The 14,651-nt window shown below is 43.3% G+C and overlaps 1 protein-coding gene across 1 annotated transcript in view; it reads right to left on the bottom strand.

The window, feature by feature from the left end:
• The window catches only part of ADORA1 (adenosine A1 receptor), a 294,258-nt gene that overhangs the window by 214,357 nt on the left and 65,250 nt on the right, over positions 1–14,651 (bottom strand). The window lies entirely within an intron of this gene.

Raw genomic sequence — 14,651 nt, 5'->3', positions numbered from 1 at the left:
CCTGCCATATGTCAGTCTACTACCATATCTACACTCCAATTAGCTAGGACTAACATCCTCCAAAATCAGGATGTTCCACTCCCACGTCTGACTTTTTCTGTGCTGCACCAACTCTCTGGAGTGCACTACTCCAGACTATCAGTTTAATTTCCACTGTCTATGAATTTAAGTGTGCGCTAAAAACAGATAATCTTCATCAGGACTATTAAGTCATCTCACTAATCTTTTGCTGACAGCACTCAATAGCACGTAAAATGTGTACATTTATAGATATTGGCTGGTGACCTATTCATGCAGTTTTAACTCCTTGAAGATATGAAAACAGAACAACATCACATTACTAGCAAAGTAATGGAGGGGAGATAGCTTCACTGATAACAACCACAGTGATACATATGCAGGAAAATGCTCCAGCACACAAAGTGCAGAGAGGGGTTAATCGGCCATGCTTATGGCTAGGGTGAGTGAACAGCTGTAGAATAGGAGGAGTCCGGAGGATAAATACACATCATTCTGGGCATTCAGTGTTGGGCATATCTGGAGGTGCAAGCTCCAGGGCTGTGTTTTCATGAAAAAAAAAGCTGAATTTTTATTATTGTTTATACCTGATCCAGCGGATCCATGCAGCAACATAGACTGTGCCATACAGCATGTTCTTGTTTTCCCGTTAGGTCAGAAAGGCTGTGTTTGCTTTGATAACGCCGCACTGGATTATGCAGTACCTTTAGTAAATCAGTGGAATATTTAAACAGAGTCAACCTACTAAAGGAAATTTTCTGGACACCTGGACTCAAATTCATGGACAGTGTCACAGTGTTACCGCAACAGGGAAGAGCCAGAAGACTGCAGCATCTGATTGCTCTTACCCCTGCGTTTAGGAGGACTTTTCCTTCATTTTAATGGGGTTTATTTCTTTTGGCAGAACAGGGGTTTATCGGCTGTTGTGAATTTGGATTCTGGGCTCCCCCGGTGGCTACTGGTGGAATTGAACTTGTGACATCATCTTCCCTGTTCACCTGTTCTGATTAGATCTGGGTGTCGCTATATAACCTGGCTTCTCTGTTAGATGCTTGCCGGTCAACAATGTTATCAGAAGCCTCTCTGTGCTTGTTCCTGCTCCCAGACATCTACTAGATAAGTTGGACATTCGTCCATGTTTTGTTTTTGTATTTTGGTTCCAGTTCACAGCTGCAGTTTCGTTACTGTGTCTGGAAAGCTCTTGTTGATCAGGAATTGCCACTCTGGTATTATGAGTTAATGCCAGAGTCCTAAAGTAATTTCTGGATGTGTTTTGTTAGGGTTTTCTACTGACCATGAAAGTATGCTTTCTGTCTTCTGCTATCTAGAAAGCGGACCTCAAATTTGCTAAAACTATTTTCCTGCTGCGTTTGTTGTTTCATCTCATATCACCGCCAATATATGTGGGGGGCTTCTGTCTCCTTTTTGGGCATTTCTCTAGAGGTGAGTCAGGTCTTATATTTCCCTCTGCTAGCATTATTTAGTTCTCCGGCCGGCGCTGGGCATATAGGGATAAAAAGTAGGACATGCTACCTGGCTACTTCTAGATGATGCGGTAGGTTTAGTTCATGGTCAGTACAGTTACATCTTCCAAGAGCTTGTTCCTATTGAGGCTTATGCTAGTTCTCTGGCCATGGAGATCATGACAGTTTGACCGGCCCACTAAAGGGTTAAAATCCTTGGCTGAGAAAGGAGAGAAATAAGAAGTCTGCTGAAAATTTTTTTTTTTTTTTTTTTTTTCTCTAGTAGTTAGTGTGCTCTTAATTGGATCACTTGCCAGTCTGTCTATGCTGCAGTCTTTCTTTTTTTTTCTCTCTCCTTCTAATCTTTGAATGGCTCTATGTTCACCTGTCTATAATGGATCTACAGAGTGTAACTGCAGGTTTGAATAATCTCGCCACGAAAGTACAAAGTTTGCAAGATTTTGTTGTTCATGCTCCGGTATCAGAGCCGAGAATTCCTTTGCCGGAATTCTTCTCAGGGAATAGATCTAGCTTTCAGAATTTTAGAAATAATTGTAAGTTATTTTTGTCCCTGAAATCTCGTTCTGCTGGAGACCCTGCACAGCAGGTTGGGATTGTGATTTCCTTGCTCCGCGGCGACCCTCAAGATTGGGCTTTTGCATTGGCACCAGGGGATCCTGCGTTGCGCAATGTGGATGCGTTTTTTCTGGCCTTGGGCTTGCTTTATGAGGAACCTCATTTGGAACTTCAGGCAGAAAAAACTTTGATGTCCCTATCGCAGGGGCAAGATGAAGCTGAAATTTACTGCCAAAGATTCCGTAAATGGTCTGTGCTTACTCAGTGGAATGAGTGTGCCTTGGCGGCTACTTTCAGAGAGGGTCTTTCTGATGCCATTAAGGATGTTATGGTGGGGTTCCCTGTGCCTGCAAGTCTGAATGAGTCCATGACAATGGCCATTCAGATCGATAGGCGTCTGCGGGAGCGCAAACCAGTGCACCATCTGGCGGTGTCCACTGAGAAGACGCCAGAAAACATGCAGTGTGATAGAATTCTGTCCAGAAGCGAGCGGCAGAATTTTAGACGGAAAAATGGGTTGTGTTTCTATTGTGGGGATTCTACTCATGTTATATCAGCATGCTCTAAGCGTACTAAAAAGCTTGATAAATCCGTTCCCATTGGCACTTTACAGTCTAAATTTATTTTGTCTGTGACCCTGATTTGCTCTTTGTCATCTATTACTACGGACGCCTATATCGACTCTGGCGCCGCTTTGAGTCTTATGGATTGGTCCTTTGCCAATCGTTGTGGGTATGATTTAGAGCCTTTGGAGACTCTTATTCCTCTGAAGGGGATTGACTCCACCCCATTGGCTAATAATAAACCACAATACTGGACACAAGTGACTATGTGTATTAATCCGGATCACCAGGAGACTATTTGTTTTCTGGTGCTGTATAATCTACATGATGATTTGGTGCTAGGATTGCCATGGCTGCAGTCTCACAACCCAGTCCTTGACTGGAGAGCTATGTCTGTGTTGAGCTGGGGATGTAAGGGGACTCATGGGGACGTACCTTTGGTGTCCATTTCATCATCTATTCCCTCTGAAATCCCTGAGTTCCTGTCTGATTATCGTGACGTCTTTGAAGAACCCAAGCTGGGTTCGCTACCTCCGCACCGTGAGTGCGATTGTGCTATAGATTTAATTCCGGGTAGTAAATACCCAAAGGGTCGTTTATTTAATCTGTCTGTGCCTGAACATACTGCTATGCGAGAATATATAAAGGAGTCCTTGGAAAAGGGACATATTCGTCCATCGTCATCTCCCTTAGGAGCCGGTTTTTTCTTTGTGTCAAAAAAAGACGGCTCTTTGAGACCATGTATTGATTATCGGCTTTTGAATAAAATCACGGTTAAATATCAATACCCATTGCCGTTGCTGACTGATTTGTTTGCTCGCATAAAGGGGGCCAAGTGGTTCTCTAAGATTGATCTCCGTGGGGCGTATAATTTGGTGCGGATCAGGCAGGGGGATGAGTGGAAAACCGCATTTAATACGCCCGAGGGCCACTTTGAGTATTTGGTGATGCCTTTTGGTCTTTCTAATGCCCCTTCAGTCTTCCAGTCCTTTATGCATGATATTTTCCGCGATTTTTTGGATAAATTTATGATAGTGTATCTGGATGATATTCTGATTTTTTCGGATGATTGGGACTCTCATGTCCGGCAAGTTAAGAGGGTTTTTCAGGTTTTGCGGTCTAATTCTCTGTGTGTCAAGGGTTCTAAGTGCGTTTTTGGGGTTCAGAGAATTTCCTTTTTGGGATATATTTTTTCTCCCTCTTCCATTGAGATGGATCCTGTCAAGGTTCAAGCTATTTGTGATTGGACGCAGCCCTCTTCTCTTAAAAGTCTTCAGAAATTTTTGGGCTTTGCCAACTTTTATCGTCGATTTATTTCTGGTTTTTCGGATGTCGTTAAGCCATTGACCGATTTGACTAGACAGGGTGCTGATGTTGCTAATTGGTCCCCTGATGCTGTGGAGGCCTTTCAGGAGCTTAAGCGCCGTTTTTCTTCTGCCCCTGTGTTGCGTCAGCCTGATGTGACTCTTCCTTTTCAGGTTGAGGTCGACGCTTCTGAGATCGGGGCTGGGGCAGTGTTGTCGCAGAAAAGTTCTGACTGCGCCGTGATGAGGCCTTGTGCCTTCTTTTCCCATAAATTTTCGCCCGCTGAGCGGAATTATGATGTTGGGAATCGGGAGCTTTTGGCCATGAAGTGGGCGTTTGAGGAGTGGCGCCATTGGCTCGAGGGGGCCAGACATCAGGTGGTGGTATTGACTGACCACAAAAATTTGATCTATCTTGAGACCGCCAGGCGCCTGAATCCTAGACAGGCGCGCTGGTCATTATTTTTCTCTCGGTTTAATTTTGTGGTATCGTACCTACCGGGTTCTAAGAATGTTAAGGCGGATGCCCTTTCTAGGAGTTTTGAGCCTGATTCACCCGGCAACTCTGACCCCACAGGTATTCTTAAGGAGGGAGTTATCTTGTCAGCCGTTTCTCCAGACCTGCGGCGGGCCTTGCAGGAGTTTCAGGCGGATAGACCGGATCGTTGTCCGCCTGATAGGTTGTTTGTTCCTGATGATTGGACCAGTAGAGTCATCTCTGAGGTACATTCTTCTGCATTGGCAGGTCATCCTGGAATTTTTGGTACCAGGGATTTGGTGGCAAGATCCTTCTGGTGGCCTTCCCTGTCACGAGATGTGCGAGGCTTTGTGCAGTCTTGTGACGTTTGTGCTCGGGCCAAGCCTTGTTGTTCTCGGGCTAGTGGATTATTGTTGCCCTTGCCTATTCCTAAGAGGCCTTGGACACACATCTCGATGGATTTTATTTCAGATCTGCCTGTTTCTCAGAAGATGTCTGTCATCTGGGTGGTGTGTGACCGTTTTTCTAAGATGGTCCATTTGGTTCCCCTGCCCAAATTGCCTTCTTCTTCCGAGTTGGTGCCCCTGTTTTTTCAAAATGTTGTTCGTTTGCATGGTATTCCTGAGAATATCGTTTCTGACAGAGGAACCCAATTTGTGTCTAGATTTTGGCGGGCATTCTGTGCTAGGATGGGCATAGATTTGTCTTTTTCGTCTGCTTTTCACCCTCAGACTAATGGCCAGACCGAGCGGACTAATCAGACCCTGGAGACATATCTGAGGTGTTTTGTGTCTGCTGACCAGGATGATTGGGTTGCTTTTTTGCCATTGGCGGAGTTCGCCCTCAATAATCGGGCCAGCTCTGCCACTTTGGTGTCCCCGTTTTTCTGTAATTCGGGGTTCCACCCTCGATTTTCCTCCGGTCAGATGGAATCCTCGGATTGTCCTGGAGTGGATGCGGTGGTGGAGAGATTGCATCATATCTGGGGGCAGGTGATGGACAATTTAAAGTTGTCCCAGGAGAAGACTCAGCTTTTTGCCAACCGTCACCGTCGTGTTGGTCCTCGGCTTTGTGTTGGAGATTTGGTGTGGTTGTCTTCTCGTTTTGTCCCTATGAGGGTCTCATCTCCTAAGTTTAAGCCTCGGTTCATCGGTCCGTATAAAATATTGGAGATTCTTAACCCTGTTTCCTTCCGTTTGGACCTCCCTGCATCCTTTTCTATTCATAACGTTTTTCATCGGTCGTTATTGCGCAGGTATGAGGCACCGGTTGTGCCTTCCGTTGAGCCTCCTGCTCCGGTGTTGGTTGAGGGTGAGTTGGAGTACGTTGTGGAAAAAATCCTAGACTCCCGTGTTTCCAGACGGAGACTCCAGTATCTGGTCAAGTGGAAGGGATACGGCCAGGAGGATAATTCTTGGGTCACTGCATCTGATGTTCATGCCTCTGATCTGGTTCGTGCCTTTCATAGGGCCCATCCTGATCGCCCTGGTGGTTCTGGTGAGGGTTCGGTGCCCCCTCCTTGAGGGGGGGGTACTGTTGTGAATTTGGATTCTGGGCTCCCCCGGTGGCTACTGGTGGAATTGAACTTGTGACATCATCTTCCCTGTTCACCTGTTCTGATTAGATCTGGGTGTCGCTATATAACCTGGCTTCTCTGTTAGATGCTTGCCGGTCAACAATGTTATCAGAAGCCTCTCTGTGCTTGTTCCTGCTCCCAGACATCTACTAGATAAGTTGGACATTCGTCCATGTTTTGTTTTTGTATTTTGGTTCCAGTTCACAGCTGCAGTTTCGTTACTGTGTCTGGAAAGCTCTTGTTGATCAGGAATTGCCACTCTGGTATTATGAGTTAATGCCAGAGTCCTAAAGTAATTTCTGGATGTGTTTTGTTAGGGTTTTCTACTGACCATGAAAGTATGCTTTCTGTCTTCTGCTATCTAGAAAGCGGACCTCAAATTTGCTAAAACTATTTTCCTGCTGCGTTTGTTGTTTCATCTCATATCACCGCCAATATATGTGGGGGGCTTCTGTCTCCTTTTTGGGCATTTCTCTAGAGGTGAGTCAGGTCTTATATTTCCCTCTGCTAGCATTATTTAGTTCTCCGGCCGGCGCTGGGCATATAGGGATAAAAAGTAGGACATGCTACCTGGCTACTTCTAGATGATGCGGTAGGTTTAGTTCATGGTCAGTACAGTTACATCTTCCAAGAGCTTGTTCCTATTGAGGCTTATGCTAGTTCTCTGGCCATGGAGATCATGACAATCGGCCATGTTGGAAACTCTGAGCTCTTAGCTGAGCTCAGTTAGCCACTCCTAACCACTTTATAATCTAGGTCCTGATTCAAATCCATGTCAGAGCTAGCATTTGCAGCATGTGTTAGGAGGAGAGGTGTTCATATGAGAAGGAGTTTTGGAGTAGTTATCTGTGACTGTTGTGTGGTTTGTAAGTGTGGCAATTCCCTTCCCTTCTCTACTTTGGTTTCTTCCCCATCCTCCATTCCCCAGTGCATTCCTCTGTTATATGTGAGTGATTATTTGTATGATTGCTATTTTCAGTTACCCTTGATTGTGTTGCCTTGTTTGTCGGGTTGGTGTAGTGCGGTGCACAGTAACACAGTATTTATTATTATTTATATTGCACCATTAATTCCATAGTGCTGTATATGAGAAAGAAGTTACATACAGAGTTATAGATATCATTTACGGTAAACAAATTTACAATGACAGACTGGTACAGAGGAGAGATGACCCTGTCCTTGCGGACTTACATTCTATTTCTTCAATTTTCTTACTGTTGCACCAACAGTTGTCCCCTTCTCACCCAGCATCTTACTTATGGTTTTGTAGCCCATTCCAGCTTTGTGCAGGTCTATGATCTTGTCCCTAAGATCCATAGAAAGCTCTTTGGTCTTACCCATGTTGTAGAGGTTAGAGTCTGACTGATTAATTGAATCTGTGGACAGGAATCTTATTAAATTGACTATGTAAGACAGCTGTCTTTAATGCAGGTAACGGGTTGATTAGGAGTGTCTAACTGGTCTGTAGGAGCCAGATCTCCTCATGGTTGGTAGGGGATCAGATAGGATCAAATACTTATTTCTCACTACAAAATGCAAATAAATTTATATACAGTTGTGCTCAAGAGTGTACATACCAAAGCAGAATTTTTGCTTTCTTTGCCTTTTTTTCAGAGAATATGAATGTTAACACTAAAACTTTTTCTCCACTTATGGTTAGTGGCTGGGTGAAGCCATTTATTGTCAAACTACTGTGTTTTCTCTTTTTATATCATAATGACAACCAAAAACATCAAAATGGCCCTGATCAAAAGTTTACATACCCTGGTGATTTTGGCATGATAACATGCACAGAAGTTGACACAAATGGGATTAAATGGCTATGAAATGCTCACCTGCGACCTGTTTGCTTGTAATCAGTGTGTGTATAAAAGCTGAGTGAGATCCTGGGATCCAGACAGACACTTGCATCTTTCATCCAGCCACTGACATTTCTGGATTGTGAGTCATGGGTAAAGCAAAAGAATTGTCACCGGATCTACGGGAAAAGGTAGTTGAACTATATAAAACAGGAAAGGGATACAAAAAGATATCCAAGGAATTAATAATGTCAGTCAGTTGCGTTCAAACAAATGGAAAATCAGGGGCTCTAAAAACAAAACCACAGTCAGGTAGACCAAAAAATAAAGTCCACAACTGCCAGGAAAATAGTTGCTGGATAGTGCAATGAATTCAGTTGCCCATAGCAACAGACAACAAATGCTGAGTGAAAACTTTAAGACTAAGCAACAGGATTTTAACCAGGTTTTTTTTGTTACGCAATATAGCCCTCAATTTGCAGAAATTAAAAATATATCCCCATGTTACATTCCTAACTCATCATATAAGATTTTCTGCTAAAAAGCACCCACTTTAGGGGATGTATTATTGCCAAGTTTATGTCTTAATAAAGATGTACCAACAGAGAAAACTTGGCATAAGTAACATACCAATGGTTGTTATAAATGCCGACTTCGCACATTTCCAGTATATGCCGTGACTATTTGGATAATACTAATGAAGCACTGCTAAGAAATCTTATAAAATTAAAAAATATATTACCATATTTTTCGGACTGTAAGACGCACCAGACCATAAACACACCCCAAATTTTCAGAAGTAAAATGGGGGAAAAAAATTAATGTGTCAAATGGAGGTCCGCCTTGCAGTCCAAATTCAGCTTACCCTGTGGAGGATAGGTAGCTCTTGTGGAGCGGGGTACGGGGGATGTTTAGTGGTCTGGCGATGATATGACCCAGATTGGTGCAGCAGGTTCGACTGTGCTCAGTGATGCGGGGGCTCCGCCAACATTTTGTGAAAGCCTGGAGCCCCCGAACATCTATTGTGGCGATGCAGTGGTCTCTGGGAAATCCCATCCCAGGCCGGTGCTGCATGTTCGGTGGTGCGGGGGCTCCGGCAACATTTTGTGAAAGCTCAGAGCACCTGCACTTCCATTGTCTCGATGCTGTGGCCTCCGGGAAAATAGCCACTGGAGGTGGCGCATGCGCAGATTGAGATCTTGGCACCGAGATCTTGGGAGACGCCAAAGCCCCCACACCACCGAGCACAGCCGAACCAGGGATGGGAATTAGATCATCGCCCTGCAGAGTCGGACCACAGCAAGAATCACCCGACTCCTGCTGCTTCCAATTGTAATTGTAAGAATTGTAAGTACATTCCGACTATAAGATGCACCCCTGTTTTTTCGCACTTTTTTGGGGAAAAAAGTGCATCTTATAGTCCGAAAAATATGCTAATTGTAATACCACCTATGTAGTGTACTTATTGTTTGTCCTGCGATATTCAATATGTGGGATGTACCACTGACCAATTAAAAGTAAGGATTAGATGTCATTTTTCAGATGCCACAGGTAAAAAAGTATTTAAATAGCAGCTTCTAAACATTTTTCATTACAACATAGTGGGAAACCACCTATGTGTAGAGGTATTAGACTAGAAACAGTCTTCAAACCTTTGAGGGGTGGAAACCACCATAAAAAATTAATTATTAAATAGAGACTCTTGGTGGAGCTATACTTTGCAAACAAGAGCCCTTTTGGGATGAACATTAACCTCTTTCTGACCTCGGACGGGATAGTACGTCCGAGGTCAGATACCGCGCTTTGATGCAGGGCTCCGGCGGTGAGCCCGCATCAAAGCCGGGACATGTCAGCTGTTTTGAACAGCTGACATGTGCCCGCAATAGCGGTGGGTGAAATCGCAATTCACCCGCCGCTATTAACTAGTTAAATGCCACTGTCAAACGCAGACAGCGGCATGTAACCGGCGCTTCCGTCCGGGCGGCCAGAAATGAGCGCATTGCTGACCCCGTCACATGATCGGGGGTCAGCGATGCTTCTGCAGTGTAACCATAGACGTCCTTGAGACCTCTATGGTTACTGATCCCCGGTAGCTGTGAGTGCCACCCTGTGGACGGCGCTCATAGCACACCTGCATTTCTGCTGCATAGCAGCGATCTGATGATCGCTGCTATGTAGCAGAGCCGATCGCGTTGTGCCAGCTTCTAGACTCCCATGGAGGCTATTGAAGCATGGCAAAAGTAAAAAATAAAAGTAAAAAAAATGTGAAAAAAATAAAAAAATATAAAAGTTTAAACCACCCCCTTTTCGCCCCATTCAAAATAAATCAATAAAAAAAAAATCAAATCTACACATATTTGGTATTATTCAGAATCGCCCGATCTATCAATAAAAAAAGGATTAACCTGATCGCTAAACAGCGTAGCGAGAAAAAAATTAGAAACACCAGAATTACGTTTTTTTGTCGCCGCGACATTGAATTAAAATGCAATAAACGGGCGATCAAAAGAACGTATCTGCACCAAAATGCTATCATTAAAAACGCCAGCTCGGCATGCAAATAATAAGCCCTCACCTGACCACAGATCATGAAAAATGGAGACGCTACGGGTATCGGAAAATGGCGCAATTTTTTTTTTTTTTTAGCAAAGTTTGGAATTTTGTTTTCACCACTTAGATAAAAAATAACCTAGACATGTTAGGAGTCTATGAACTCGTACTGACCTGGAGAATTATAATGGCAGGTCAGTTTTAGCATTTAGTGAACCTAGCAAAAAAGCCAAGCAAAAAACAAGTGTGGGATTGCACTTTTTTTGCAATTTCACCGCACTTGGAATTTCTTTCCCGATTTCTAGTACACGACATGCTAAAACCAATGATGTTGTTCAAAAGTACATCTCGTCCCGCAAAAAATAAGCCCATTGTATTAATAATGGATAGGTGTCATAATTGACGCCTCTCCATTATTAATCTGGCTTAATGTCACCTTCCAATAGCAAGGTGGCATTAACCCTTCATTACCCCATATCCCACCGCTACAGGGAGTGGGAAGAGAGTGGCCAAGTGCCAGAATAGGCGCATCTTCCAGATGTGCCTTTTCTGGGGTGGCTGGGGGCAGATGTTTGTAGCCAGGGGGGGGGGCAATAACCATGGACTCTCTCCTGGCTATTAATATCTGCCCTCAGTCACTGGCTTTACCATTCTGGCGGAGAAAATTGCGCGGGAGCCCACGCCAATTTTTTCCGCCATTTAACCCTTTATTTCAGCAGCTACAGCGCTGAAATTTTGCACATACACACTACTAACATTAGTAGTGTGGAATATGCAAAAAAAAAGGGGATATGAGATGGTTTACTGTATGTAAACCATGTCTCATATCCTGTCGGGTTTGTGCAGGAGAAATGAAAAGCCGGCAATTGAATTACCGACTTTTCACTAACAGCGCTGCGTATTTCTCGCAAGTCACACTGCTGGTCCGTGTGGAATCCGTATTTTTCTCGCCCCCATAGACTTTCATTAGCGATTTTTTTTGCGCAATACGCTGACAAACGCAGCATGCTGCGATTTTGTACGGCCGTAGAAAGCCGTATAATACTGAACCGTAATATACGGCTAATAGGAGCAGCCCCATTGAGAATAATTGTGCCGTTTATTTTGCGAGTTTTACGGACGTAATTTCTGCGCTCTTACGTCCGTAAAACTCGCTAGTGTGAGGCTGGCCTTAAGAAATGTGGAGACTCCAAATTGGATCTCCATCTGGTGTGTTGCCTGTAGTGGAAGAAGTGTCAGAGGCCCATTATAGCATTTCTACTCTGGGGAAATTGATAATGTCTGTAGAGTGCTGTGGAATTAATGGTGCTATACACGTGAGTAAAATAAATAAAATAAATTGATGCAACCTTACTGCCCCTAATGTTTGAAAATGTTTGGACTCAAAGTTGGGTCTCCTTCATGTGTCTTGCCTGAATTTGGCAGTGCTCTCAGACCACCAGGCCTACACCCGTCACTCATCCACCTGTTACTGATCAATGTTTAAGCTAGCAATGCTGGTACAAGTCCTGTCCCAGGCCTTGTCCCATGCCGAAATGTGGCCTGCTGGCTGAACCATGCAATTAGCACAAAGAATTTATGCACTAAAATGTAGCCTGCTTTTAGGAGCACGCTATTAGTACAAACAATTTAGATTCAGAAATGTGGACTCCTGGCTGGAGAAAAACTAGCAGCACTAAATATTTATATAAATGTGGTCTTGTTTTTGGACCATGGTATTAGCACAAAGAATTTATATGCTCAAATGTGGACTTCTGCCTAGGCCATAATATTAACAGCTCAAAATATTTCTCTCCAGAAATGTGGCCTTATATATGGACCACACTATTATCACAGAAAATTTATATTTTCAAATGTGGACTCCTGTCTAGGCCAAAATATCACCAGCAGAACATACAAGTGCATCTCACAAAATTAGAATATCAGCAAAAACTTACTTTATAACACCAGCTTGAAAAAATGATTTTAAAATCCAAAATGTTGGCCTACTGAAATGTATGTTCAGTAAATGTACTCAATACTTGGTCGGGGCTCCTTTTGCATCAATTACTGCATCAATGCGGCGTGACTTGGAGGAGATCAGCCTGTGGCACTGCTGAGGTGTTATGGAAGCCCTGGTTGCTTTGATAGCAGCCTTCAGCTCGTCAGCATTGTTGGGGCTGGTGTCTCATCTTCCTCTTGGCAATACCCCATAGATTCGCTATTGGGTTAAGGTCAGGCGAGTTTGCTGGCCAATCAAGCACAGTGATACTGTTGTTTTTAAACCAGGTATTGGTATTTTTGGCAATGTGTACAAAGCCAAGTCCTGCTGGAGAATGGAATTTCCAACTGTAAAAAGCTTGTCTGCAGTAGGAAGCATGAAGTGCACTAAAATTGCGCTGAGTTTGGTCTTGACAAAACACAGTGGACCTGAACCAGCAGATGACATGGCTCCCAAAACCATCACGGATTGTGGATACTTCACAGTGGACCTTGGAAATCAATGTCCCAGAGTCTGGAAGAAGAGTGGAGAGACAGACAATCCAAGCTGCCAAAAGGAGCCCCGACCAAGTATTGAGTGCATTTACTGAACATACATTTCAGTAGGCCAACATTTCTGATTCCGATGTCAGGTCCCCTGCTTTGATGCAGGGCTCCGCGGTGAGCCCGCATCAAAGCCGGGACATGTCAGCTGTTTTGAACAGCTGACATGTGCCCGCAATAGCGGCGGGTGAAATCGCGATTCACCCGCCGGTACTAACTAGTTAAATGCCGCTGTCAAACGCAGACCGCAGCATTTAACTACCACATCCGGCCAGGCGGCCGGAAATGACAGCATCGCCGACCCCCGTCACATGATCGGAGGTCGGCGATGCTTCTCCATTGTAACCATAGAGGTCCTTGAGACCTCTATGGTTACTGATTGCCGGTAGCTGTGAGCGCCACCCTGTGGTCGGCGCTCACAGCACACCTGATTTTCTACTACATAGCAGCGAACAGCAGATCAATGCTATGTAGCGGAGCCGATCGTGCTGTGCCTGCTTCTAGCCTCCCATGGAGGCTACTGAAGCATGGCAAAAGTAAAAAAAAGTTAAAAAAAATGTGAAAAAAATAAAAAAAATATAAAAGTTTAAATCACCCCCCTTTCGCCACAATCAAATCAATAAAAAAAAAAAATCAAATCTACACATATTTGGTATCGCCACGTTCAGAATCGCCCGATCTATCAATAAAAAAAAAAGCATTAACCTGATCGCTAAATTGCGTAACGAGAAAAAAATCGAAACGCCAGAATTACGTTTTTTTGGTCGCCGCGACATTGCATTAAAATGCAATAACTGGCGATCAAAAGAACGTATCTGCACCGAATTGGAATCATTAAAAACGCCAGCTCGGCACACAAAAAATAAAAAAATAAGCCCTCAACCGACCCCAGATCATGAAAAATGGAGACGCTACGAGTATCGGAAAATGGCGCAATTTTTTTTTTTTTTTTTTAGCAAAGTTTGGAATTTCTTTTCACCACTTAGGTAAAAAATAACCTAGTCATGTTAGGTGTCTATGAACTCGCAATGACCTGGAGAATCATAATCACAGGTCAGTTTTAGCATTTAGTGAACCTAGCAAAAAAGCCAAGCAAAAAACCAGTGTGGGATTGCACTTTTTTTGCAATTTCACCGCACTTGGAATTTTTTTCCTGTTTTCTAGTACATGGCATGGTAAAACCAATGATGTCGTTCAAAAGTACAACTCGTCCCGCAAAAAATAAGCCCTCACATGGCCAAATTGATGGAAAAATAAAAAAGTTATGGCTCTGGGAAGGAGGGGAGTGAAAAATGAACACGGAAAAACGAAAAATCCCACGGTCATGAAGGGGTTAAAATGATTTTTTTAAGCTGGTGTTATTAAGTATTCTAATTTACTGAGATAATGACTTTTGGGTTTTCATTGGCTGTAAGCCATAATCATCAACATTAACAGAAATAAACACTTGAAATAGATCATTTTGTTTGCAATGACTATCTAATATAGGAGTTTCACTTTTTGCATTGAAGAATTGAAATAAATTAACTTTTTGATGATATTCTAATTTTGTGAGAAGCACTTGTATTATTTTTCCGAAATGTGGCATTGTTTCAGGACAACAGTATTAGCACAAAGAATTTAGATTTTCAAACATGGACTTCTGCCTAGGCCATAATATTAACAGCGTACAATATTTTTTCTACAGAAATATGGCCTTGTTTGAAGAACATGCTATTAGCAAAAACAATTTGCATTTTAAAATGTGGACTCATGCATGGCCAAAAATATTACCAACACAAAATATTTTTCTGCATAAATG

This window comes from Ranitomeya variabilis, chromosome 3 (genome assembly GCF_051348905.1).
Source record: "Ranitomeya variabilis isolate aRanVar5 chromosome 3, aRanVar5.hap1, whole genome shotgun sequence".
NCBI classification, from domain to species: Eukaryota; Metazoa; Chordata; class Amphibia; order Anura; family Dendrobatidae; genus Ranitomeya; species Ranitomeya variabilis.
The sequence above is the reverse complement of the archived record's forward strand: the minus strand, read 5'-3'. Positions and strand labels throughout refer to the sequence as shown.